A 27,598-nucleotide genomic window follows, 5' to 3' on the forward strand; every position below is an offset into this window, starting at 1 on the left:
CAGAACACAGAGGCGGTCGGGCCCACACCTCAGGTACCGGGACGCGAGGCAGGGAGGGAGACCGCGGCACAGCACAGTGGGCCCGAGCGTGTGTGGGAGTGCCGGGGGCACGGGAGGTAGACGCTGATTACGGCGGTGCCCATCCTGCTGCCGTCAGCCACCAGCTCTAGGCACAGTCTGCCTTCTGGTCACCCCTGCTGCCCGTCTCTACCGTCCCCTCGCGATCCCACTGTCTCACTGGACTGGAGTGGAGGGCTCAGTGTGGGGCCATTTCAGGACTTGGGTGGCTTCCACCTCCCCCCATTATTGGCACCAAACACAGGGTCCGCATAAGAGATTAGCCTCCTAACCACAATTAGGTCTCTCTTCACTGACCCGCTCACAGGCCACAACACCTCAGGCCTAACTCCCCATTGAACTCAGGATTCCTATAGGGGAGAGGAACCTGCTGTTGAGAGGTCTGCCTGTCTAATGTAGTTACACATGCCCTCTAGATCCCCCCCGTAACCACCTATTAGCAATTAAAAGCTCGCGGGTGCGTATGGGCAAGACCAAAAAGCGTACTGGACTGCCTCCAGAATCTGACCCTCTCCCTGACAACATGGATCGTTTTCTTAATACAAATGGCCAACACAGGAACACAAGATCCAAATCCTCCACCAAGATCTCAGGGGATAGCTCTAACACACAGGACCCACCAGCCCACCAGGGCTCCCCCAACAGAATGATCAATGAAGGAGATGATAATAACGAACTCCCAGATGACGTGTCTGTTAACGAGCTTAGCAAATTCATCAGATCTCTCCCTACTAAATCAGACTTGGAGGCTTTCGCCTGCCGTATTGAAAACTCATACAAAAAAGAGCTACACACTCTCAAATCAAAAATACACAGTACACCCAAGAATCATAAAAATGATAACTTATTATAATCTAAATAGAATAATAACCAAAATCATCAGGGTGTGCTGTGAAGAGGTACAGTGGAGAAACCACTGTGAAAGGAGAACCAACAACCAACGTAATACACCATGGGACAAAGTATACACAATTTAAACCAAGGCAGGGAATATGGAAAATATATGGCTTTATTAATAGGGTGCCAATGATTACATATCACAAAAATAAATCAATACATTAAACAAGCAAAAATTACATAAAATAAATAGAATGCGTACACTGACAGATTATAAAAAAAGGGGGCTATATATGTTTATCTTTATAGCAATAAAACCACCAACAGGATAAAATATAAGACTCCAAAGATTGGATATTTTATGTAGCAGCACCAGAAGTTCACAAGAAAAAATATGAAATTTATAAAAAATAACCCTAAGAAACAGGGGGATAGGCTCTGTATTTTATATATAAAAATATAATATATATATGGGGAGAAGGAAAAATATTATTAAGTCCACAACTGTTGAATTAAGTACGTGTGGAGTAAAGTGACAAGTGCAACTGAAAACAATAAGAAAGGGGCTCTCAATAGATCAATAGAATAAATTACTGGCTGGTCATAATCGCACTATAATACCACACAGCCAATGTGTAAAAAGGGAGGGGAAAAGGATATATATAGTGAATTAAAATTATATTGTGTATAAGAAAATAAGTTCCATATATGTGTCTCACAACGTAATGTGCAAATATGCCAACTAAAGTGATAAAGTGCAAAGCGAGGAAAGGGAGCCAATAGAACTAAAGCCACACTACTCCTATTAGGCTAAATCAGGGAATACAAATAGACTGGGTGGTGAAAAACTCCAACCGGAGTTGTGAACGTGATGAAGGTAAAGTGCACCTGTGCAGTCTAATGACTAAAATAGCATGGTGCCCATGAACAGAGACTAAGCTCCTGGTGCCTCAATAAAAATTGCTATGTACCTGAGGTGGTTCTGCCAGTGTGCGCGCTGACCCGACGCGCGTTTCGGAATGTATATTCTTTCCTTCGTCAGGGGTTGCCAGGGTATGTGCTGCGACGCTATATATAGCGTCTTAATCCGAGCGCTGCGGCCCGGGTATAACCGGCGCATGCGCAGTCAGGAGGTCCAGGACTTCCGGTCCCCGCGTCACATGACCGGCCGCATGGGGATGGAGTGCCCAGCGTAACCACAGTAACATGGACGCGGGGAACCGGAACCCCAGGACACAGACCACGCACGCGCACAGCCAGGGGCGCAGCGTGGGAGAAGCGGATGGACAGATAATATAGTGAGAGACGCTGGGAATACAGGGACAGGGGAAAGATGAAAAAGAACTTGTGAAGAGCAGAACAAAAATGATTACCTCAATGAACAAAAATAAAAAAAAAAGAATTTGTGATAAATATTGACCTGTCCATTCAAGGACATTTTAGCTATAGTATGAAATCCTGTTTTTCCTGTCTGTGGAATTGCCTTTGTACTGTTTGTTGTGAAACTGCCGCCCACGAAACTGTTTTCTTTTCTTTTCTTTCTTTCCTGTTTTGTCTCTTTGTTTAAACATGCAAAATTGTATAACCACTAAGCCTGCTGAAACGGCTATATAAAGAAGGGATAGCACTCTGAGGGCAGGCGTGCATCAGAGACTTCCCAGTGATACACTATACAAGACGTGTCTTGTGTATTATTTCTGGTGATTCCACACTTCCAAAGGCTGCTCCGACTGAGTGTGATCCCGACATTTCCTGGCGCCTGAACAGGGACCCGAGGTCTGTGTATTCCTTCAAGAACACCGGCAGAATACGAACGAAAAGAGAATCTGGGATAATGGACGGCAGATGAACAAAAACCTGGCCAGGTAAGAGACACTGTTAGATCTCTTATATCTGCCCTGCACTGTCCATAAGATTTTCTGTGTTGTGTTCTTTAGCGGGTAGTTCTAGTAGAGGAGGATACCTATAGCTCGGGTTCTTGAACTATTTAGGAATTGATCACCTCACGGAGTACGGCATTGAATGAGAGTGAATGTGAATAGAAGGTGTGTGGAAGTTGGGAATAGCCCTATAAGCCGCCCAGGGGGTTGAAACAGAAGAAGTGACTGTCCCACTGGGCAACGTGGTTGCGTCCTTTCGGGGAGACCTCCGTGCCTATGTTAAATCTCTGATCCTGTCTTTGACAAAAACCTGGTGACGGATAAGTGTATGATAGTATGAGCCCAGGACAGATAAATTAGCCTGGGACAAGAATACGTTGTATGTGATAGTATAAGCCCAGGACAGATAAATTAGCCTGGGACAAGATACGTTGTATGTTCTTTTTCTTTTTCTGTCTGGTTGCATTTGTGTTGTTTGCTATAGGTGTAGGAATCAGGATTTTCTTACATCAACACAGTTTAAACATCCTAGCTCCTTAGGAAGAAGGTAACGAGGTATTCTCATACCCAAACGCCACCTAGGGCAAGAAAAAGACATCCTAGCTCCTTAGGAAGAAGGTAACGAGGTATTCTCATACCCAAACGCCACCTAGGGCAAGAAAGCTCAGGATAAGAAAATGGGGAATAAGCAAACAAAGTCGGAACCAGAAGAATTAGATATCTATACTATCATAAAGGAGAGAAGTGGTGAAGATGCCACTAAGGGGCTGAAAAAGATTTTTTAGTAAGTTTGGAGTTACTAGGGCAGAAGCTTTTAGTAGAAAACTATGGGAAGGAATTCAGGAAAGGAAAAAAGGCATAATCAGAGACAAGAAATGGATAGATCAGATCCAAGCATTGATTGATGTCTCTAGGGTAGCAGAAAATGAGGGATGGACATATAATCAACAGAGTAAAAAGTGGTGTATTAGACCCACAGGCTGTGGAGAAAAACAAAATGTGGAATCTAAAAATACCCCACCCCCATACCTTAACCCACATGCCCCATCTTTTCTCCAAACACCACCTCAAAGTTTAGCCGGACCAGGAGGATGGGTATGTCCGCACTGTGGACAACAAAATCCAGACTGGAGAAATGATTGCCTAGCCTGTGGTACACCTAGACATGGCGCTGTACTTGCCCCTGTTAGGGTAGTACCAAGACCCTTTAGGGAACCTGGTGCTGACGGAGTAATGGGAACTAGATATCACCAAACTCGACAATATTTCCCTTGGTCCCCCGCTGAAGGCATGTCTCTCTTGCATAACGCACCAGATCCCACCCAGTGTCCAGTTAGATTTGCACAATATATACAGCAAATTATGCAGACTCACGCTGGAGTTTGGGCAGATGGAGAAGAATTATGTAGAATGAAAATGACTCCTGGACTCTTCCAGGAGCTATTAGCAAATCTACAGGTACATAGGCCCCAAGCAGGAGATGGTGCCTTACAAACGATAGAATCAGGTACACAATTTGTAGATCACTTAATGGTTTTCATGAGGGAGAGACAGAGGCAGAGAGGAACAACGGGAGTGGTGGCTCAGAAATCTGGACAATCAGTAGACGAATATTATCTAAGTGTAGAAAATAATTTCAGAGATGAAGGCATGGATCTAACCGCTCCAGGAATGATGAGGTTAGTTACAAAAACCTTTATAGATGGTTTTTCTCCAAAAGTGAAGGAAAAGCTTAAGGCCGCAACCCCTGATTGGAGAACCTTGGAAGACCCACACCTGGCTAGACAGAAAGCTGTAGGGATAGAAATGGACTTAAGAGAAAATTCTAAGCCAGTAAGAATTGCACAGGCTAATACTGGCTCTGCTAATCAAAAGTTTACTTGTCATTACTGTAAGAAGCCAGGACATTTCCAAAGGGAATGTAGGAAGAGAAAAGCAGATATAGATTCAGGAACCTTTGTACCCAAAAATAGGATAAATAACCCAGTGTCTGATCAAACAGACAGCTCAGAATGACTGAAAGTTATGCAGGTCTCTCTTCCTTCTAGAAGACCAATAATACAAGTTGAAGTTGAGGGTAAAAATGTACCTTTTCTGATAGATACGGGAGCAACATCCTCCATTTTAAATCAGGACTTTTTACCATATCCTGACCATATATCCTCAAAGGTTACATATGCAGAAGGGTATGATGGTAAAATTCAGGGGCAAAAGGAGACACTGATGTAGGATTTTTATCAGTAGCTCCTATACTGTTAGAAACTGCCCCGGGGACCATATTACCTCAGCTTAGGCAATACCCCATCAGCGCCCAGCAAGAACAGGCGATTTCTCAACAAATTCAGGATTATGTGTTACAAGGTGTTTTGGTAGAAATCAGGTCACCCGCCAATACACCCTTATATCCTGTTAAAAAGAAAGTGTCCTCCAAAGAAACTATGGTGAAATATCGCATGGTGCACGACTTACGGGAAATCAATAAGGTTTTGGCACCGGTCACCCCTGTGGTACCGAATCCTCATACCTTACTGTCTCAAATTCCCAGCACTGCTGCATATTTTACGGTAATTGACTTATCAAACGCATTTTTTTCTGTGCCACTACATAAGAACTGTTGGCATTTGTTTGCCTTTACATTCAAGGGTAAACAATTAGCATGGACAAGATTGCCACAAGGTATGGTACACTCACCAACTTTGTACTCTGAAGCAATGCAGACCGTGCTAAAAAATTTCATCCCAGAACCAGGAGTAGTCATTCTACAGTATGTAGATGACTTACTTATTTGTTGCCCTGATGAGCAGACGGCAGTTACCTCAACTGTTAATTTCTTAATTTTCCTAGCGCAAGAAGGCTGTAAAGTAAATAGACAGAAACTCCAGGCTTGTCAACAAACAGTCGTGTTTTTAGGTCACTGCATATCACAGGGCATCAGACACCTCACACCTCAACTTACGGAAGCCATACGTAACATGCTTGAACCCAGGAATCACAAACAGCTGCGTGCTTTCCTAGGTATTGTTTCACACTGTAGACAGTGGATCATACATGCAAGTCAACTCATGCAGCCTTTATATGACTGTATTGCCAACACACCATATTCACTCAGTGAAGAGGCTAAACAGTCATTGGTATCAGCTCCGGCTTTGGGACTCCCAGACTACACTAAACCTTTTCAATTGATGGCAGCTGAGATATCCTCACATGCTACAGGGGTGCTCACACAAAAACAAGGAAACAAACAGAGACCTGTGGCATACATATCAGCTCATCTGGACCCTGTAGCTAGAGCCGCACCTTCTTGTGTAAGAGTAGTAGCCGCAATTTCACTGTTATTAGATAAAGCTTCTGAGATTGTTCTTGATCACCCACTTCTAGTTCAGACCACTCATGATGTACATGGCATTCTTAACCAGGTCCAACCTAAACATATTTCAATGGCCAGACACCTCCGTCTCCAATGTTCCCTACTACTGCCGCCCAACATTTCCTTTGCCACGATTCAGACTCTTAATCTCGCGTCTTTGCTCCCTTTAGAGTCTGAGGGGGGTACCATACCTGAGGAAACTGCAACTGCACTCTCCAACTCCTTTGACCCATCAAAGTCAATGCATGATTGTGTACAATTAATGGAACAAGAGACTCAGGGCTTATGTAATGTACGTGACAAGCCACTCTGTAATGCTACATTTTAACTTTTCATAGATGGCAGTAGATATGCAGATATGAATGGACAATTTCATACAGGTTATGCGGTAGTAACTCAGCATGAAGTGCTGAAAGCAGAACCTCTCCCTGCTAATCAGTCTGCACAAGAAGCAGAACTTACGGCATTAGTTGAAGCTCTAAAAATAGCCAAAGATCAGACAGCAAACATATACACTGATTCTAGATATGCACATGGCATTATTTTCGATTTTGGCGTAATATGGAGAGCCAGAGGTTATATGACTGCTTCAGGCCAACCTGTTAAACATGCCTCCCTCATTAGACAGATTCTGGAGGCAGCACAAGAAACTAAAGAAATAGCGGTGATAAAGGTAGCTGCACATGTGAGACTCGACACCGAGGAAGCCAGGGGTAACGATAAAGCCGATAAGGCAGCAAAACAGGCAGCACGTAAACCCTTACATCATGCCCACACACTAGATAGCTCTGAAGATGATGAGGAAAGATTGAAGGAAGCTCAGAAACAGGTAGACGACGAAGAACGAGGGCAGTGGCAGAAAAAAGGGGCAGGAGATCAGCAAGGATTATGGAAAAAAGGAACTTTGTTGTGTTTACCCAGAGCCTGGTACCCCGCAGTGGCAAGTGACCTCCACCTACCCACGCATGTGTCGGCAAATGGTATGACGCTCAAGGTAAAAGAAAGGTGGTTGGCTCCAGGATTTGGTAATTTTGCTCGGAACATGTGTGCTGCATGCGCTATATGCCTGGCACACAATCCAGGTCAGGCCATTAAAACCCCAACCAAACATCATGTAAGACCACTGTATCCCTTTCAAAGACTCCAGATCGACTACATCCAACTTCCTAGGTACAATGGATACGAATATGTGCTTGTGTGTGTGGACATGTTCTCAGGGTGGCCAGAGGCTTATCCAGTTCGTAAAGCCTCAGCAAAAACTACTGCCATTAAAATAGCACATGAACTGATACCCTGTTACGGCATGCCTGAGGTGGTCGAGTCAGATAGGGGTACCCATTTTACTGGGGAAATATTCCAGAATGTTATGAAAATGTTGGGAGTAAAAAAACAGTTTCACACTCCATATCATCCACAGAGTTCAGGTAAAGTGGAAAGATTAAATGGGACAATAAAATTAAAAATCCAGAAGGCCATGGCAGAAACAGGAAAGCCTTGGACCGAGTGTCTACCACTTGCCCTGTATTCCATCCGAAACACCCCAAGGGGGAAGGCTAAGCTGTCACCACATGAGATTCTTTTTGGTAGAGCAGCAAATTTGGGTTGTTATTTTCCACAACAACTGATGTTGAATACTGAGACTTTAACTGCTTATGTACAAGAATTACAAAAACGTTTAACTAAAGTGCATTCGCAAGTTTTTGCTTCCCTTCCAGATCCAGAAAATCTCGAAGGAGGCCACAAGTTGGAACCTGGTGATCAAGTCTACGTGAAAAGACACACCAGAAAGACTCTGGAACCGAGATTTGACGGACCTTTCCAAGTCCTGTTAACAACTCCAACAGCAGTCAAGCTTGAAGGAAAGGCATCATGGATGCCACGGCTGGACCACGGTGAGTCATTGGACGTGGTATATCTCGATTTTTCCAAAGCGTTTGATACCGTGCCGCACAAGAGGTTGGTACACAAAATGAGAATGCTTGTTCTGGGGGAAAATGTGTGTAAATGGGTTAGTAACTGGCTTAGTGATAGAAAGCAGAGGGTGGTTATAAATGGTATAGTCTCTAACTGGGTCGCTGTGACCAGTGGGGTACCGCAGGGGTCGGTATTGGGACCTGTTCTCTTCAACATATTCATTAATGATCTGGTAGAAGGTTTACACAGTAAAATATCGATATTTGCAGATGATACAAAACTATGTAAAGCAGTTAATACAAGAGAAGATAGTATTCTGCTACAGATGGATCTGGGTAAGTTGGAAACTTGGGCTGAAAGGTGGCAGATGAGGTTTAACAATGATAAATGTAAGGTTATACACATGGGAAGAAGGAATCAATATCACCATTACACACTGAATGGGAAACCACTGGGTAAATCTGACAGGGAGAAGGACTTGGGGATCCTAGTTAATGATAAACTTACCTGGAGCAGCCAGTGCCAGGCAGCAGCTGCCAAGGCAAACAGGATCATGGGGTGCATTAAAAGAGGTCTGGATACACATGATGAGAGCATTATACTGCCTCTGTACAAATCCCTAGTCAGACCGCACATGGAGTACTGTGTCCAGTTTTGGGCACCGGTGCTCATGAAGGATATAATGGAACTAGAGAGAGTACAAAGGAGGGCAACAAAATTAATAAAGGGGATGGGAGAACTACAATACCCAGATAGATTAGCGAAATTAGAATTATTTAGTCTAGAAAAAAGACGACTGAGGGGCGATCTAATAACCATGTATAAGTATATAAGGGGACAATACAAATATCTCGCTGAGGATCTGTTTATACCAAGAAAGGTGACGGGCACAAGGGGGCATTCTTTGCGTCTGGAGGAGAGAAGGTTTTTCCACCAACATAGAAGAGGATTCTTTACTGTTAGGGCAGTGAGAATCTGGAATTGCTTGCCTGAGGAGGTGGTGATGGCGAACTCAGTCGAGGGGTTCAAGAGAGGCCTGGATGTCTTCCTGGAGCAGAACAATATTGTATCATACAATTATTAGGTTCTGTAGAAGGACGTAGATCTGGGGATTTATTATGATGGAATATAGGCTGAACTGGATGGACAAATGTCTTTTTTCGGCCTTACTAACTATGTTACTATGTTACTATGTTACTATGATACATGCAAGCCATTGCAAAAAAGCAGTATAAGACTCATGATATTGATGTTAATAATGTTAACCTCAACGGAATGCATATATGTGGGAATCCCGCAGCCGGGTACTGTAGCCCCTTGGGACAAAAACCCTCTTGGTGTATGCTTCAGAATGTATCTAGTTTTGTGGATTTGGCTCACAGATTGGTATTGCAGCACTCAGCTTTGTGGGATCTGCCTGAGGGTACATTTTGGATATGCGGAGAAGGAGCATATAAATGGCTTCCCGTAGGTATAAAGGGTACTTGTACATTAGAACGCCTAACCCCGGCTACTTTCATAATTTCAAATAAACAAGTGAATATGCAAGCCGTGCCCAAGCACACACTGTATAAAAGAGCTGCAGATAACTCACCACGTCCCTCGGGGAGGCCGCATATAGTACAAATGGGAATTCCCAACAAAATTGCTAGTACCATTTTTATTTATCCTATGTTAACACAAATGTGGGATAAATTAGTTAGAGCCACGGATTATCTAGATGATCAGATTTGGGATATATTGGACATATTAAATACTAGTATAGCTGTACAGAATCAGCTTATAATAGTCACTAACCAACATACCCTGGTATTGGATTACCTAACTGCCTCACAAGGGGGTATGTGTCAAATCATCGGACCCACCTGCTGTCATTATATAGACCCGAATAGTACTATGAGTATGAGATTTAAATTAAAAGACGTACAACGACTCAGGGATCAGTATGACAAAGACAATGACCAAAATAAGGATAGCTGGTGGTCAGATACCTTTTCTTTTCTTAACCCGGCCAATTGGTTCAGAGGGATCGGTGGGTGGGTTACCGGGATTATGCAAAGCCTAATACATACAGTTATGGTTATTGTAATTATATATGTATTATTCAAGGTTGTACTCAAGGGTATCTCGGTATGCACAAATAAATTTTGTGTAATGGATGCGAGAATATAAAGTTTTTTTTTTGTAATATCACAAAAAGAATGACTAAAATGATCGACAAGGTTTTGAATGGAATATGTCAAAGGGGGGATTGTGAAGAGCAGAACAAAAATGATTACCTCAATGAACAAAAAAAAAAAAAAAAGAATTTGTGATAAATATTGACCTGTCCATTCAAGGACATTTTAGCTATAGTATGAAATCCTGTTTTTCCTGTCTGTGGAATTGCCTTTGTACTGTTTGTTGTGAAACTGCCGCCCACGAAACTGTTTTCTTTTCTTTTCTTTCTTTCCTGTTTTGTCTCTTTGTTTAAACATGCAAAACTTGTATAACCACTAAGCCTGCTGAAACAGCTATATAAAGAAGGGATAGCACTCTGAGGGCAGGCGTGCATCAGAGACTTCCCAGTGATACACTATACAAGACGTGTCTTGTGTATTATTTCTGGTGATTCCACACTTCCAAAGGCTGCTCCGACTGAGTGTGATCCCGACAAACTACTACTACCGCAATTATCTGAATACTGGGATCATGACTGTATTAGTGTATTAATGTGCTACACCGCCCTTACTAACATACATTATTAAATATTAATAATATAAATATTAAATATTGATTACATATACATACATATGAATATGTATGTATATGAATATGAATACATATTGATTCATCTTTTATATTATTAATATTTAATAATGTATGTTAGTAAGGGCGGTGTAGCACATTAATACACTAGTACAGTCATGATCCCAGTATTCAGATAATTGCGGTAGTAGTAGTTCTTTTTCATCTTTCCCCTGTCCCTGTATTCCCAGCGTCTCTCACTATATTATCTGTCCATCCGCTTCTCCCACGCTGCGCCCCTGGCTGTGCGCATGCGTGGTCTGTGTCCTGCGGTTCCGGTTCCCCGCGTCCATGTTACTGTGGTTACGCTGGGCACTCCATCCCCATGCGGCCGGTCATGTGACGCGGGGACCGGAAGTCCTGGACCTCCTGACTACGCATGCGCCGGTTATACCCGGGCCGCAGCGCTTGGATTAAGATGCTATATATAGCGTCGCAGCACATACCCTGGCAACCCTTGACGAAGGAAAGAATATACATTCCGAAACGCGCGTCGGGTCAGCGCGCACACTGGCAGAACCACCTCAGGTACATAGCAATTTTTATTGAGGCACCAGGAGCTTAGTCTCTGTTCATGGGCACCATGCTATTTTAGTCATTAGACTGCACAGGTGCACTTTACCTTCATCACGTTCACAACTCCGGTTGGAGTTTTTCCCACCCAGTCTATTTGTAGTCCCTGATTTAGCCTAATAGGAGTAGTGTGGCTTTAGTTCTATTGGCTCCCTTTCCTCGCTTTGCACTTTATCACTTTAGTTGGCATATTTGCACATTACGTTGTGAGGCACATATATGGAACTTATTTTCTTACTAGATGGCAGCCCGATTCTAAAGAATCGGGAGTCTAGAATCCATATATACTTTATTTATTCAAATGTAAGAATAATACAATTAATAAATAATAGTAAGAAAGAACAAAAATAATAGGCAGTATATGGAGAAAACACCAAACAAAAGTTCAAAATTGGTGTGAAAATGTCACTGAACCACTTCACAACTAAATATATATAGTTTTGGTAAATGGTATTATCATTTTTTTTACGAAATTCGGCAGGAGCTTGAAGAGCAACGTCACTGGGCCCGCCTCCACGCAGTAGAAACTTGCTGTGAGGTAAAAATTCAAAAATCACACCAAAATGGCGGGCGGAGTGTGTCACAGTACGGCACGTTTCTGATTGGTCGCTCGCAGCAGGCGGCAACCAATCAGACACTGGACACTGTTGACGTCACTTATCTCCGGACATTAGCTCCGGACATTAGCTCCGGACATTAGCTCCGGACATTATCTCCGCACATTAGCTCCGGACATTAGCTCCGGACATTAGCTCCGGACAAAGCCATGGAAGTTGGCACAAATTGCAGGAAGTAGTATTCTAGGCAATTAATCTCCGGACATTAGCTCCGGACATTAGCTCCGGACAAAGCCACGGAAGTTGGCACAAATTGCAGGAAGTAGTATTCTAGGCAATTATATATTAGACTAGATGGCAGCCCGATTCTAAAGAATCGGGAGTCTAGAATCCATATATACTTTATTTATTCAAATGTAAGAATAATACAATTAATAAATAATAGTAAGAAAGAACAAAAATAATAGGCAGTATATGGAGAAAACACCAAACAAAAGTTCAAAATTGGTGTGAAAATGTCACTGAACCACTTCACAACTAAATATATATAGTTTTGGTAAATGGTATTATCATTTTTTTGACGAAATTCGGCAGGAGCTTGAAGAGCAACGTCACTGGGCCCGCCTCCACGCAGTAGAAACTTGCTGTGAGGTAAAAATTCAAAAATCACACCAAAATGGCGGGCGGAGTGTGTCACAGTACGGCACGTTTCTGATTGGACGCTCGCAGCAGGCGGCAACCAATCAGACACTGGACACTGTTGACATCACTTATCTCCGGACATTAGCTCCGGACATTATCTCCGGACATTAGCTCCGGACATTAGCTCCGGACAAAGCCACGGAAGTTGGCACAAATTGCAGGAAGTAGTATTCTAGGCAATTATATATTAGATACACAATATAATTTTAATTCACTATATATATCCTTTTCCCCTCCCTTTTTACACATTGGCTGTGTGGTATTATAGTGCGATTATGACCAGCCAGTAATTTATTCTATTGATCTATTGAGAGCCCCTTTCTTATTGTTTTCAGTTGCACTTGTCACTTTACTCCACACGTACTTAATTCAACAGTTGTGGACTTAATAATATTTTTCCTTCTCCCCATATATATATTATATTTTTATATATAAAATACAGAGCCTATCCCCCTGTTTCTTAGGGTTATTTTTTATAAATTTCATATTTTTTCTTGTGAACTTCTGGTGCTGCTACATAAAATATCCAATCTTTGGAGTCTTATATTTTATCCTGTTGGTGGTTTTATTGCTATAAAGATAAACATATATAGCCCCCTTTTTTTATAATCTGTCAGTGTACGCATTCTATTTATTTTATGTAATTTTTGCTTGTTTAATGTATTGATTTATTTTTGTGATATGTAATCATAGGCACCCTAATAAATAAAGCCATATATTTTCCATATTCCCTGCCTTGGTTTAAATTGTGTATACTTTGTCCCATGGTGTATTACGTTGGTTGTTGTTACACTCTCAAATCAGAATTCACAACTCGGGTGGAAGAGGTCGAGAAGTCCCAGGACATTATTCTACAAGAATTACAAACCCACAGGGAGGTTATAGCTAGCCACGCTCAAAGACTGGAGGAGTTTGCGACAGGAATGGAAGACTTAGAAAATCGCAACAGACGTAATAATATTAGAATCGGTGGCCTTCCTGAATCAGTAAACCCCCCCCTGACTTAGACTCTACTGTTCAGAAAATATTTCTTGACCTTCTAGATGGTGAGGAAGGCGGCTCAATCGTGTTCGACCGTATACACAGATCCCTGGGACCCAAACCGACATCAGAATCAAGACCTAGGGACGTCATCTGTAGAGTTCATTACTATAGAACCAAGGAGGCCATCATGCTAGCTGCCAGACGGAGGGGCACCATAGACTACTGTGGAACTCAAATTCTACTACTGTCCGATCTATCTAGGTGCACGCTACAGCTTAGGAGAGCATTACGCCCCTTACTGTCTCTCCTCAAGGACAGAGAAATTACTTATAGACGGGGATTCCCGTTCCAGCTGATTGCCTTCAAGGGCGGGAAGATGGCCATTTTCCGCAACCTGGTTGACCTGGCCAACTTGCTAGGAATCTTTGAGCTGCCAATGACTGACCTCCCTGACTGGCCGCGCTCGCCCCAACTTCCAGACATTCCCCCAAGATGGCTAAAAGCACAGCATTCTAAGCAGCGTAAGAAGACTAGTTGTTCTGTCTTCATACACGTTAATACGGTGTGTGTGATCCGACATACGGCATAAACCACTTCGGTCTCCCAAATAAGCAGACTGTTCTCTGTAGTCTAACTTGTTTATTGGTAAACATGAGCGCGGTAAAACTATAAGAATACAAATGAATTGTATAAGTATTGGGCAAATAATAACATGACTGCAACTAACAGGGAAAGCATACAGGATGATGCAACTTCTATAATAACTACATACAGCAGGTAACCAAAAATCACATTTCCTGTGTACTAGCTGCTATACAGTTAATCACACTCTGTACAACATTACATAGCAAGAACAGGGATAATGGTCTTACCGGATAATCTTAACCGGAATGGCAAGTAAGTGAGGTAGTTCAACACAGCAGATTAACACGTGTGTCCAGGGAAATACACAGAGAGAAAATGGAGTTTCCCCTTCCCATGATACCTTGGTGAATCCCAGAATGCAACACTCTAATAGTTACTGAAAAACACAGGTAATAAATTTAACCACCACTGGGTGGTGCTATAACACAGCAAAACCAAAACTATGGTATTAAACCTTTTTAAAGCTAGATACGAAACCTGACCTTCGCTAGAATGGGCAGAACACTCCCCGCTTGGCATCAACCGATGCCACCCACAGGTTCTTTTGGCGAAAACAGTAAGACAAGTTCCGCATCTGGTCTGAGGAATAGTTTACTCTCCCCGGACTTGCCTACTTTGACCTCGACCTTACGCACCTTCCCATCTTTGCTTGGGAGTATCTTAGTGATGAGGCCTAGTGGCCACTCATTACTGTGACTCTGGCTGTCTTTCATGAGAACGACATCACCGGTTTTGATGTTTGGTTTGTCGGTCTGCCACTTCTTCCTGGGTTGTAAGGTAGAGAGGTACTGCTTCCTCCATCTGTCCCAGAAGGTATTGGAGAGACTTTGGACTTGTCTCCATTGTCGTCTGTAGAGGTCCTTGTTGCTAAATTCTCCAGGTGGAGCGCTGAGAACGCTGGCTTTCTGAGTAAGTAACATGGCAGGAGTGAGAATGGTCGGATCCTAAGAGTCACTAGAAAGTGAAGTCAATGGTCTAGCATTAATAATGGCCGAAACTTCTGCCAGGAATGTGGTCAAACTTTCATGTGTGAGTCTTGCGCTACCTGCTTGCAAGAACATGGAGTCAAGGATTCTGCGTGCCATTCCTATCATCCTCTCCCAAGTGCCTCCCATGTGAGAAGAGTGTGGAAGATTGAAAGTCCAGGTGCATCCCTGCTCATTCAAGTATCTTTCCACACTGGTGGTGTCTAGGTTAGAAGGAATTTGAAGTTCTTTCACTGCTCCTACAAAGTTGGTACCTCTATCGGAGCGTATGTGCTTCACGGGCCCTCTGATGGCGATGAAACGTCGGAGTGCATTTATAAACCCTGAAGTGTCCATGGACTAAATTACTTCGATGTGGACTGCTCTGATGGACATACAGGTGAACATAACCGCCCAGCGTTTGGCGTTGGCTTGGACTCTTCTAGTGTGCCGTGCAACCACAGACCATGGCCCGAATACGTCCAGTCCGACGTTGGTAAAAGGAGGTTCTGTACTAAGTCTGTCTGGTGGGAGATTGGCCATCTTTGGCTTTTGAGTCCCGCCATGGAGTTTGCGACAAATCACGCAGTTGTAAATGAGTTTACTCACGCACCGCTTTGCTCCAACTATCCATAGTCCAGCAGTTCGTAGATTTCCTTCGGTAAACAGTCGGCCCTGATGTTTCACCAAGACGTGGTGGTGTTGCACAAGCAGGGTCGTGACATGATGATGTCCAGGAATTATTATAGGGTGTTTCTCCCCAAATTCCACTTCAGCTTCTTGAAGACGACCTCCAATTCTTAACAGCCCATCTTGGTCGATGCTTGGATCAAGCTTTTTCAAGACACTGTCTCTAGAGACAGGTTGGTTTTTATTGAGGTTATCTATTTATTTGGCGTAACATTCACGTTGTATGGTACGAATTATAACGTTCTTGGCATTTTCCATGTTTGGAACGGTAAAGGCAAGCTTGCAGTGGTGCCAACCTTTGCAAGGTTCCTGGATGGCGGGTGACGTTGACTTGTAGGATCGAGCCGCATGAATTAAACAAGCGAGGGCACGAACAAGCGAGTTCCAAGTTGAGAACCTATTGAAACGGTGGGATTTGAGGTGATTGTCTTTAGTCCCCGTACGTAGGACGGATACCTGAGGGCGGATTTCTTCATCTGCCTCCGGATCTACCAGCTCAAAGATGTTTGACTCGTCCGTGTATGGCGTCGAACGGTATAAGAATGTTGGGCCAGTAAACCAGGTTGTGTCCTTAAGGTGTCTTGCTTCAATGGATCTGGTTGCGTGGTCCGCAGGGTTGTGGTTTGTGGACACATAATGCCACTGTTTAGGGTCAGTGGATCTCCTGATCCTTAGCACCCGATTGCTGACGTAGACATAGAAACGACGAGTTTCATTGCAAATGTACCCCAACACTACCTTGCTGTCGGTGTAGAACTCGATTTCTTTGACCTCCAGGTCCATTTCTGTCGAGATAAGCTCAGCTAACTCTACTGCTAACACAGCTGCACAGAGTTCCAGTCTGGGTACTGTGTGTTCACGGAGTGGGGCCAATTTTGTAGGCTCATAACAAGCCTCACGTGGCATTGTTCATTGATGTCAGTAGTTTTCAAATACGCCACTGCTGCAATTGCTTTGGTTGAGGCATTGCAGAAGATACAAAGCCTTTGCATCTTGATTTCTGTTGATGGCACAGAAGCATATGGTCGTGCAACGTAGAGACTTGACAGGGCTTCTAACGAGTTCTTCCATCTTACCCACAAGTCTCTTTTCTCACTGGGAAGTGGATCATCCCAATCGGACGTCTCTTGGGTGAAGTCTCTCAACATCATTTTACCTTGGATAGTTACAGGAGTTACAAATCCCAGAGGATCGTACAAGCTGTTCACAACGGACAGGACGCCTCTACGCGTGAAAGGTTTCTCTTCTTCGCTGATCTGGAAGGTGAATGCATCCCTTTTCAAATCCCAAAGTAAACCCAGGCTCCGCTGCATAGGGAGGGAGTCCGTGCTTAAATCCAAGTCTTTTATATCGGTTGAGTAATCTTGAGAGGGAAAGGCTGCCATTAGTTTTTGGCTGTTGGAAGCAATTTTGTGCAACCTCAAATTGGATGAAGCGAGCATTTCTTGCGCCCTTTTCAGGATACTGACTGCCGACTCATCTGTCGGTGTGGATTTCAGGCAGTCATCTACGTAGAAAACCTTTTCCACAAAAGATCTTACATCCGATCCGTACTTTGCTTCACCCTCTCTGGCTGAATGTCTAAGCCCATAGATAGCGACAGCAGGGGAAGGGCTGTTCCCGAAGATGTGTACCTTCATACGATATTCCACGATGGCCCTGTAGGGGTCATTATCGCGGTACCAGAAAAACTTCAAGTAGTTTCTGTGTTCTTCTTTAACAAGGAAGCAGTGAAACATCTGTTGTATGTCGGCCATAAATGCTACTGCATCTTTGCGGAAACGAAGAAGTACTCCCAGAAGTCTGTTGTTGAGGTCTGGACAAGATAGAAAGACGTCGTTTAAAGAAACACCTTCGTATCTGGCACTTGAGTCAAATACCACTCTTATCTGACCAGGTTTCTTCGGATGATACACGCCGAAAATAGGTAAGTACCAACATTCCTCGGAGTCTTGAAGTACAGGTGCAATTTCCACGTGGCCACTCTGGAATATTCTCTCCATGAAGGTAAAGAAGTGTTCTTTTGTCTCTGGTGACTTCTGCAGTTTGCGTGTAAGGGAGACAAATCGACTGTACACAAGTTCTCTGTTGTTGGGTAAGCGTTGCCTCTGTGGTTTGAATGGTAAAGGTGCGACCCAACTCTTTGATTCATCTCTTACTATCTCCCGCTCTATGATGTCCAAGAACAGTCTGTCCTCTATGGACGTTGCTACCTGGTTGTCTTCTCTTGTCCTGTGGAAAACTGTGCACCCTATATGATCTTCCTCACCATCGCATGCATGGTCTTCACAGGAAGGATCAGCTAACGGACAAGGTGGAAGGGCGTTGTGTGGCAATTCTTTAATCAGGAAACTGCTCTCGCATGGCTGGAAGAGAGACGGGCGTCCATTCTCGAGGGTATTGGTGAGCATGCTGTTGACTGGTGTCTGCCTGTGTGCTCCACCCAAACAGACGTCTCCCACAATGACCCATCCTAGGTCAAGTCTCTGAGCATATGGGGCGTTTTGTGGGCCGTTGATCTGTCCTCTAGCCTTGTGGACCTGTAAAATGTCTCTTCCGAGGAGTAAGACGATAGGAGCTCCTTGGTCAAGCTCCGGTATCAGGTGAGCTATACATTTCAAGTGGGTATGATGAGCTGCTACCTCTGGTGTAGGTATCTCCGACCTGTTGTTGGCAATTTGATTGCACTCCAGTATCGATGGCAAGGATAAGCAGGTTTGACCGTCTATAGACTCTACTTTGAATCCGGTCGCCTTTCTCCCCGCCGTCTCGACAGTACCTGCACATGTCTTGAAGGAGTACGGAGAGCCGGGACCAGCAATGTTGAAGGTGTTGAAGAAAAAGGACTTAGCTAGAGACCTGTTGCTCTGATCGTCCAATATTGCATATACCTTGATTGCCTTATCCCGTTGGCTCACTGGGAATACTCTGACAAGACAGATCTTCGAGCAGGATCTCCCTGCTACAAATTCCTTGCAGATCTGGGTGTCAATGTCAGTGTCCGTCTGTTTTTCGGCAGACTCTTCTACTCGTGACGATACCCCTGAGGGTGGTCCAGGGTGTAAAGCCGTGTTGTGCTCCACACTACTGCATTCTGCGCATTTCACACTGGTTTCACAGTTCTTGGCGAAGTGTGAGGTAGTCGCGCAGCATCTGAAGCATATCTTGTTTTCCCTTAGGAAGCTCTTACGGTCTTCTAGAGGCTTCTCCCTGAAGGCTCTACATTTTAGTAGAGGATGAGGTTTCTTGTGTAGGGGGCAGTGTTTGCTGAGATCCTGAGGTTTGTCCTCCTCTGAAGAGGACTTACTTGCCCTGTAAGGAAAACCTGTGGAGGTAACATTAGTTTTGTGTACTGCCACTGGTGTTTTACTGGGTTTTACACCGGAGGCAGTGGTACATGACATAGTGAAATCAAAACTGGGGTCATTTCTAACTTTAGCCTGCTGAGCAACAAAGTCTACAAACACCCTGAAAGGAGGAAATGGCACCTTATGAGCCTGTTTGTAACGGGACCCGTGACTGACCCACTTTTCTTGTAAATTGTAAGGGAGCTTTTGGACAATCGGGTTGACACCTCTGGCAGTGTCCAGGAATGCCAACCCTGGTAGGTCACCTTCTGCCTGAGCAGCATGTACCTCCATTAACAAGTCGCTCAGTTCCCTGAGCTTTTGATAACCCTTATTTGCTATCTTGGGGAAATCATCAATTCTTTTATACAAAGCATTTTCTATAGCTTCTATTGACCCATAACATTCTTCGAGTCTCTCCCACACCATGCGAAGTCCTGTGTGTGGGTACTTTATGTTAATGTTCCTGATTCTTTTGGCATGTTCAGCTGACTCGTTCCCAAGCCACTTAACCAACAGATCTAACTCTTCACTACTGGAAAGATGCAAGTCTCTGATGGCGTTCTGGAAGGAGGCTCGCCAAGCTCTGTAGCTTTCAGCTCGATCGGTGAACTTTACAAGTCCCTTGGTCACCAGCTCCCGGCGGGTAAAGAACCTTGCAAAGTTCATAGTGGCTGAGTCAGTGTCAACATGAGCTGGTATGCTGTTGTCATGCAGTGTGTGTGGTGCATCCTCATACCTGGTAGGAGCTTCTGGCTTAGGAAAGTCTGTATAAAACCGTTCTGAAGCGAAGGGTGTCCCTGTCAGTCTGGGAGGAGGCCGTACCTTCTGTTCTGTAAGACGATAGTGGTGGTCAACGTCGTTTCGCAGTATACCTTCCTGCTTCCAGTACGGTGTTTGGGGGAAGGATCTCTGGTAATCTGTATAGGCTGGTTGGTGTAACGGATCAGAGTTGTCTTCAATTCCGGGATGTTGGTGGACATATTCTGAGACGCGTTGAGCAGGGTCCTGACGATCAAGGTCTGGTCCACGTACGTCGCTGTCACGCTCGGATTCGGGAAACTCCACGGCTTCTAAGAACTCAGCTTTGGCTATTGCGGCTGCTGCTTCTTTTTCGGCGGAAAGCCTTTCTAAGGTCGCTCGCAGGCGTGCTGTATCTGCGTCTCTATCGGCTTGCAGGCGGGCTCTTTCTGCTTCTTGCTCGGCTTGCAGGCGGGCTTTCTGCTTCTTGGCAGGCTCTTTCTGCTTCTCTATCTGCTTGCAGGCGGGCTCTTTCTGCTTCTTGCTCTGCTTGCAGGCGGGCTCTTTCTGCTTCTCTATCTGCTTGCAGGCGGGCTCTTTCTGCTTCTTGCTCTGCTTGTCTTAACTTTAACTGCATCTCTTGTGCAGCGAAGGAGGATCTTACCTTCGCCGCCTCAGCTTCTGCTCGGGCGAGGGTGACAGACCTTTTCAAGGAAGACTTGCTAGAGCGGCTTGTTTGAGACCTCGTCCTGACTGAGGATGCTCGACTTGCAGACATCGTGTGTCCGTTTGCAGGCTGTAGGACGTCTCAGAGCGGGTAGGAATGACTTCAGCGTAGACTGAGACGTGTAGCGCTTGGCGGGCAATATGGCGGCCGCTGCGGTATTTGCAGGCGTTGCGGTGAGGTACAAGCGGCTGTGTAAGTGGTCTTGTTATTGCTGGCGTCTAGCCTGGTTTTACTAGCCTCCGCTGGTATTTAGCTTCTGTTTTACTGCTTGCTGGTATCTAGCCTGCGTTTTACTGGCCTCCGCTGGCGTCAAGAATCCGTTTTACTGGCCAAGCTGGCGTCAAGAATCCGTTTTACTGTTCTGTCTTCATACACGTTAATACGGTGTGTGTGATCCGACATACGGCATAAACCACTTCTGTCTCCCAAATAAGCAGACTGTTCTCTGTAGTCTAACTTGTTTATTGGTAAACATGAGCGCGGTAAAACTATAAGAATACAAATGAATTGTATAAGTATTGGGCAAATAATAACATGACTGCAACTAACAGGGAAAGCATACAGGATGATGCAACTTCTATAATAACTACATACAGCAGGTAACCAAAAATCACATTTCCTGTGTACTAGCTGCTATACAGTTAATCACACTCTGTACAACATTACATAGCAAGAACAGGGATAATGGTCTTACCGGATAATCTTAACCGGAATGGCAAGTAAGTGAGGTAGTTCAACACAGCAGATTAACACGTGTGTCCAGGGAAATACACAGAGAGAAAATGGAGTTTCCCCTTCCCATGATACCTTGGTGAATCCCAGAATGCAACACTCTAATAGTTACTGAAAAACACAGGTAATAAATTTAACCACCACTGGGTGGTGCTATAACACAGCAAAACCAAAACTATGGTATTAAACCTTTTTAAAGCTAGATACGAAACCTGACCTTCGCTAGAATGGGCAGAACACTAGTCCTCCCCCGGACCCAACTTGAGAGGAGCCTTCGCCAAACGCTGTCTTCTCCAGTGATGTTCTCTTTTACACCTTAATAGTTTGTTATAAGTTCCACTGATTTATACACCGATTTGGTTTTGACCTGTACGCACCTCGTCGTGCACAACTTCTTAATAGTTCATAGACGTAGCTACTGGACTCTGAGATAGTATTAGTGAATTGTTGGTTTATCTATTAATCTTCCCCTCTTTTTCTTCCCCCCCTCCCCTCCCCTCCTCCTCCCCCCCTTTTCCCCCTCTCCTCCTCTCCCCCTTCTTCCCTCCTCCCCTCCCCGTCCTTCCATCCTACCCTCCCCCCTCCCCCCTTCTTTTCCCTTCTCCCCCTAATTGCCTCTTGCCCCTCCTAATTAACCAGGAACAGGTGGGCTTCGTGCCTGGAAGGGAGGCTAGGGACAATACCATTAGATCTATTTTCCTGATTGACAGAGCCAACAAAAAAGGTGACCCATTGTGTATACTATCGATAGATGCAGAAAAAGCTTTCGATAGGGTCAATTGGGAATTTATGTGCCAAACGCTCAAAGGCATCGGACTACGGAAAAAAGCATTGTGGGGTATAAAAACCCTCTACGAGTCCCCTTCTGCCCGGGTCAGGGTAAACGGCTCATTGTCTAACGCTTTCTGCATACGGAACGGCACGAGGCAGGGGTGTCCGCTGTCCCCTTTACTCTATGTGTTAACCATGGAACACCTGGCATTCGCAATCCGCAATAACCCTTCCATAGCAGGAATGAAGTTCCAATCAGAAAACCACAAATTAGCTTTATTCGCTGACGACATACTCATGTATGTCACCTCCCCTATCACTAGCCTACCTAATATTTTATCAAAATTAAACTGCTATGGAGCCCTAAGTAATTTTAAAATTAACACGCATAAATCTGAAATGCTAAATATTTCGTTACCGCCCTCCTTAGTTTCACAGTTATGCTCCTCGTTCCCATTTAGATGGCGCTCAGATTCCCTTGCCTATTTAGGTATACACTTAACTGCTAAGTCCTCGCATCTATATGATGCTAACCATAAAATTGCACTACACAACGCAGAGCTTGACCTGGAGAAGTGGAACAAACTGCACTTATCTTGGCTTGGGAGAATTAACGCAATCAAAATGGATCTTCTGCCTCGCCTCCTTTATTTCTTCCAGACCATCCCTCTGTATCTTCCAGCCTCCTTCTTCTCCAGGCTCAAATCAGCGATAATAAGATTTGTGTGGTCCAGTAAACATTCATGGCTATCATATCATCTCCTGTGCAGGAATAAACAGTCCGGAGGACTGGGCCTCCCGGATTTCTTGCTCTATAGCTATGCCTTTCTTGGAACCTGCGTTCTCGACCTGTTCCATCACAAATCAAGTAAGAAATGGGTAGGCCTAGAGATGAAGCTCTTGGGACATGGCTCGGCGACGCACTTCTGGAGAGAGGGCATTGGGGGAATCCGGGGAGATGACCTGCCTTTCGTTACTAGACATCTAACTCAGTTCGTTAAACATGGCATCCAAAAATTAAATTTCTCCTTTATACCAGGCCCCCTGACACCAATTTTTGAAAACCCACACTTTCCAGCAGGGCAGGACAGGACCATGTTCCTTCACAAACATAGAGACAGTTGTCCAGTGGTCCATGACTACGTAGATCGAACCTCAATTGAGACCTTGGGGGCCATCTTTGCTGATGGACAGCCGCCGCCGGGCTCGTGGTTCTTCTATGAGCAAATCAAAAGCTATCTCACAGTGTTATCTAGGCGGGCTGACATCTTTAGACAGCTAACTTCTTTTGAATCCGTGTGCCTGGGTGGGAGCCCCTTGTCCCACACAATATCATTGCTTTATAGAATGTTCCAGGGCTATCAGCCAACCTCACTCGATCCTCCTTCATTTTTCTTAAAATGGGACAATGAATTAAGCACCCACCTGACTCCAGAGGAACGCCTCAAGAGTCTGTTATTTACCTTCAGATCTTCACTTTGCTCAGATTACCAAGAAAGGAGCTATAAACTCCTGGCCAGATGGTACAGATGTCCGTCTAGTATTCACCTTATGTTCCCCACCACCCCTGATACTTGCTGGAGGTGCTGGAGTGACAGAGGTACATACCCCCACATCTGGTGGTCCTGCCCGCCTATTCACGACTTCTGGGTGGGCATCTTTGCACTTTATAACAAATTATCTCTCCATAGAGTCCAGCCCACCATGAAATTAGCCCTGTTGTCTGTATGCGACCTCTCCATCGCCAAATTCAAAAAAGGTCTATTACGACATTTTCTAACAGCCGCACGTAACGTGATCCCTCGCTTCTGGAAACAGTCATTGTCCCCCTCACGTGCTGACTTCGTGGTTGAACTAAATCACATTTATAGGATGGAGCAACTGGTTGGCCAGGATACTAGAACCGCAGATAAAGTGTTTAACACTTGGTCTCCCTGGATTGCTTTTCAGAGAATCTGAGGAACTGAACACTTGGCTACATTGATTGATCCTATTAGCCCCCTTGCGGCCTGTAACCATAAAGGTACCGTCACACATAACGATATCGTTAACGATATCGTTGCTTTTTGTGACGTAGCAATGATATTGTTAAGGAAATCGTTATGTGTGACAGCGACCAACGATCAGGCCCCTGCTGGGAGATCGTTGGTCGCTGAGGAAAGTCCAGAACTTTATTTCGTCGCTGGACTTCCCGCTGACATCGCTGTGACACCGATCCAGCGATGTCTTCACTGGTAACCAGGGTAAACATCGGGTTACTAAGCGCAGGGCCGCGCTTAGTAACCCGATGTTTACCCTGGTTACCAGCGTAAACGTTAAAAAAACAAACACTACATACTTACCTTCAGCTGTCTGTCCCCGGCGGTCTGCTTCTCTGCACTCCTCCTGCATCCTGTGTCAGCGCCAGCCAGCCGGAAAGCACAGCGGTGACATCACCGCTCTGCTTTCCGGCTGACCGGTGCTGACAGTGCAAAGGAAAGCAGAGCGCCGGAGGACAGACACGGAATGTAAGTATGTAATGTTTGTTTTTTTAACGTTTACGCTGGTAACCAGGGTAAACATCGGGTTACTAAGCGCGACCCTGCGCTTAGTAACCCGATGTTTACCCTGGTTACCGGGGACCTCGGGATCGTTGGTCGCTGGAGAGCTGTCTGTGTGACAGCTCTCCAGCGACCAAACAGCGACGCTGCAGCGATCGACATCGTTGTTGGTATCGCTGCAGCGTCGCTTAGTGTGACGGTACCTTAACTCCCCTAGGCAGTAAATTTTGCATTAACAGCCTTACCTTAGCATAAAAGAACAACAGTCTCAATTTAGTCGGGACTGAAGACCAGATTATCCCTACCCTTATAGCACCCCCCACCCCTCCTTACCTCTCCCCCCCTCCTTTTTTTTTTTTTTTTCTTTCTGCTCTCTTTTCTCTCCCTTTCTCACTCTCTCCTCTTCTTCTTCTCCCCCTTCTCTTCCTCTCTTTCTTTTCTCTCCACCTCTCTTCATTACTTTTTCTTCGCCTGGCCGGCCTCATATAGACTCCATAACCGACATTGAGTGCTCGGACGAGCCTAGGCACTCTCGCTTTCATCCGGCGGCTTAGCCCCAGCTGGAGCTGGTCGCTGGCTGAATAGTGGGAGCTTCTGATACATGCATCGTAAGCAATATTTATAAACTATTAGACCTCTGATTAAGCCAGAGGTAATTTCTTCACAAAGTTACAACTTTATTGATTTGACGATTAATGTTTAAATGTTGAAACTTTTAGTATTCAGCTGTTGATTCTTGAATCACTTTTACAATCCTGTATGTGCCTATAACTGCATTTGAACATCTGATTGTTACTGTGTTGTTTACATGCAATTCAATAAACTTGATTTACAAAAAAAGAAAGATAGATGGGTAGATAATAGATAGATATGAGGTAGCTAATATATAGATAGATAGATAGATAGATATCGGGGGTGGGCTCTGTGTTTAACAGAAATGGGATTTTTTTCAGATAAAATCTTAAACCCTATAGCTAGGAACTGTGCTTCTTATATTCGTGATACAGACTTATAAATAAGCTGAGTTCGGTATAATTGAAGAGTAACATAATATTGGCATCACTTGATGTCATCTCCCTCTATACATGATTGATCATGAATATGGCTTACAAGCCATAGAGAAAAAGTTAAATACAGTGGGAATGACAGTGGAGGATTGTAGGATTTTATTTTGAAAATGTTGGAAATTATTTTAATTTCCTTTTTGGGGACGCTTTCTATGGACAAAAGCGGGGTACCACCATGGGGGCCAATATGGCCCCTTCTTATGCAAACCTTGTTATGGGGGTCTTGGAGGAGGACCTTATCTATTTATCCCTCCACTTCCGACATGCATTGGTGTGGTGGAGGTACATACATGACGTCTTCCTCCTATGTACGGGTACCCATGAAGAATTGAATGAGTTCTATGTATTCCTTAATGGGATTAACCAGACCATCAAGTTCACTTTGGTAGCATCTGAAACGAAAATTCAGTTTTTGGATGTCCTGATAAAACAGGTAGATGGACAATTGAGTACAACTTTATTTGTGAAGGAGACTGATAAAAACAATTTATTAATATATGACAGTCAACATCCACGAAACATGGTGAGATCTATTCTTTTGAGTCAACTTTTGAGGGTACAGCGGATTGTAAATGAAATGAGTGAAAAAAATGATATGATGGATTTTTTTATTAAGAAATTTTTGAATAGGGGCTACCGGAGTGATCTTTTACAAAGAACAAAAAGAATAGTCATTAAGCATGAGAGGATGGATTTGTTACAAATTTAACCTAAGGAGAAGAATTTAACACGCATCCCATTTGTGACCACTTATACGGAGGAGAGTGGAGCAATAGCCAATGTTGTTAAAAAACATTGAGGATGCTTACTAAATGTCTTCCTGGTATAGAAGGATTTAGATTGCCACCTCTCCTTTCTTATAAGAGGAACAAGAGCATTAAAGAATTTCTGGTTAAACCAGATATAGGCTCTTTTAAAAGAAATTGTCAACCTACATTAACGGGTAGCAATAGGAAAGGCTGTTACCCCTGCTTGTCATGTTTGAATTGTGAACTTATGTTAAAGGGTCCAACTTTCATACATCCTATTACACAGAATGTATATAATATTAAACAATTTTTTACCTGTAATTCAGACTATGTCGTATATCTCCTCCAATGTCCTTGCAATCTGTGGTATATCGGTGAAACCACTTGTGATTTTAAAACAAGGATCAACCAGCACCGATATACCATCAGAAAAAAACAGAGTGGCTCTTCCAGTGCCTAAACATTTTTTGGATTTGAAACATATGGAGAAACAACTTAGATTTAAAATCATTGATGCAATTCCACCACAAAGAAGAGGGGGCGACAGAGAGCGCCTTCTAAAGAAGCGTGAATGGATATCTGAACTCAATACTCTAAAACCAGCAGGACTTAATGCAGATTTCAAAATTCATTCAGTTATTTAGCAATCCTTCTAGATATTTTGCTCTTTTTAATTGGCTAATTGGGATCCAGGTTCTATATATGTAGTTATTTATGTGGTAAATAATTATATTTTAATTTTATTTTTTATAGATAAGACACTTAGTGTCACCTGTCACCATACTGGTTCGGAGAGGAAAAATGGATGTATGGAGGACTATTTATAACTGCCAAGATTTTTTTCTAAACACATTTTTTTTTCTAAAAAAAATGTTTAAAAAAAATAATTTTTCATTGTTAAAAAACACTTATTGAATAAATATCTACAGATAAAGTTCTCGGTCA

General features: G+C 43.9%; 1 long non-coding RNA gene across 1 annotated transcript; it reads left to right on the top strand.

The window, feature by feature from the left end:
• The first annotated feature begins 1,259 nt into the window (after positions 1-1,259).
• Positions 1,260-27,495, top strand: LOC138667293 (uncharacterized). The gene is made up of 3 exons (XR_011318691.1): positions 1,260-2,780; positions 7,878-8,054; positions 27,407-27,495. It is a non-coding gene; the product is annotated as an uncharacterized lncRNA (long non-coding RNA).
• Positions 27,496-27,598: the final 103 nt, after the last annotated feature.

The sequence above is a fragment of the Ranitomeya imitator genome, chromosome 2 (assembly GCF_032444005.1).
Source record: "Ranitomeya imitator isolate aRanImi1 chromosome 2, aRanImi1.pri, whole genome shotgun sequence".
In the NCBI taxonomy this organism is placed as follows: Eukaryota; Metazoa; Chordata; class Amphibia; order Anura; family Dendrobatidae; genus Ranitomeya; species Ranitomeya imitator.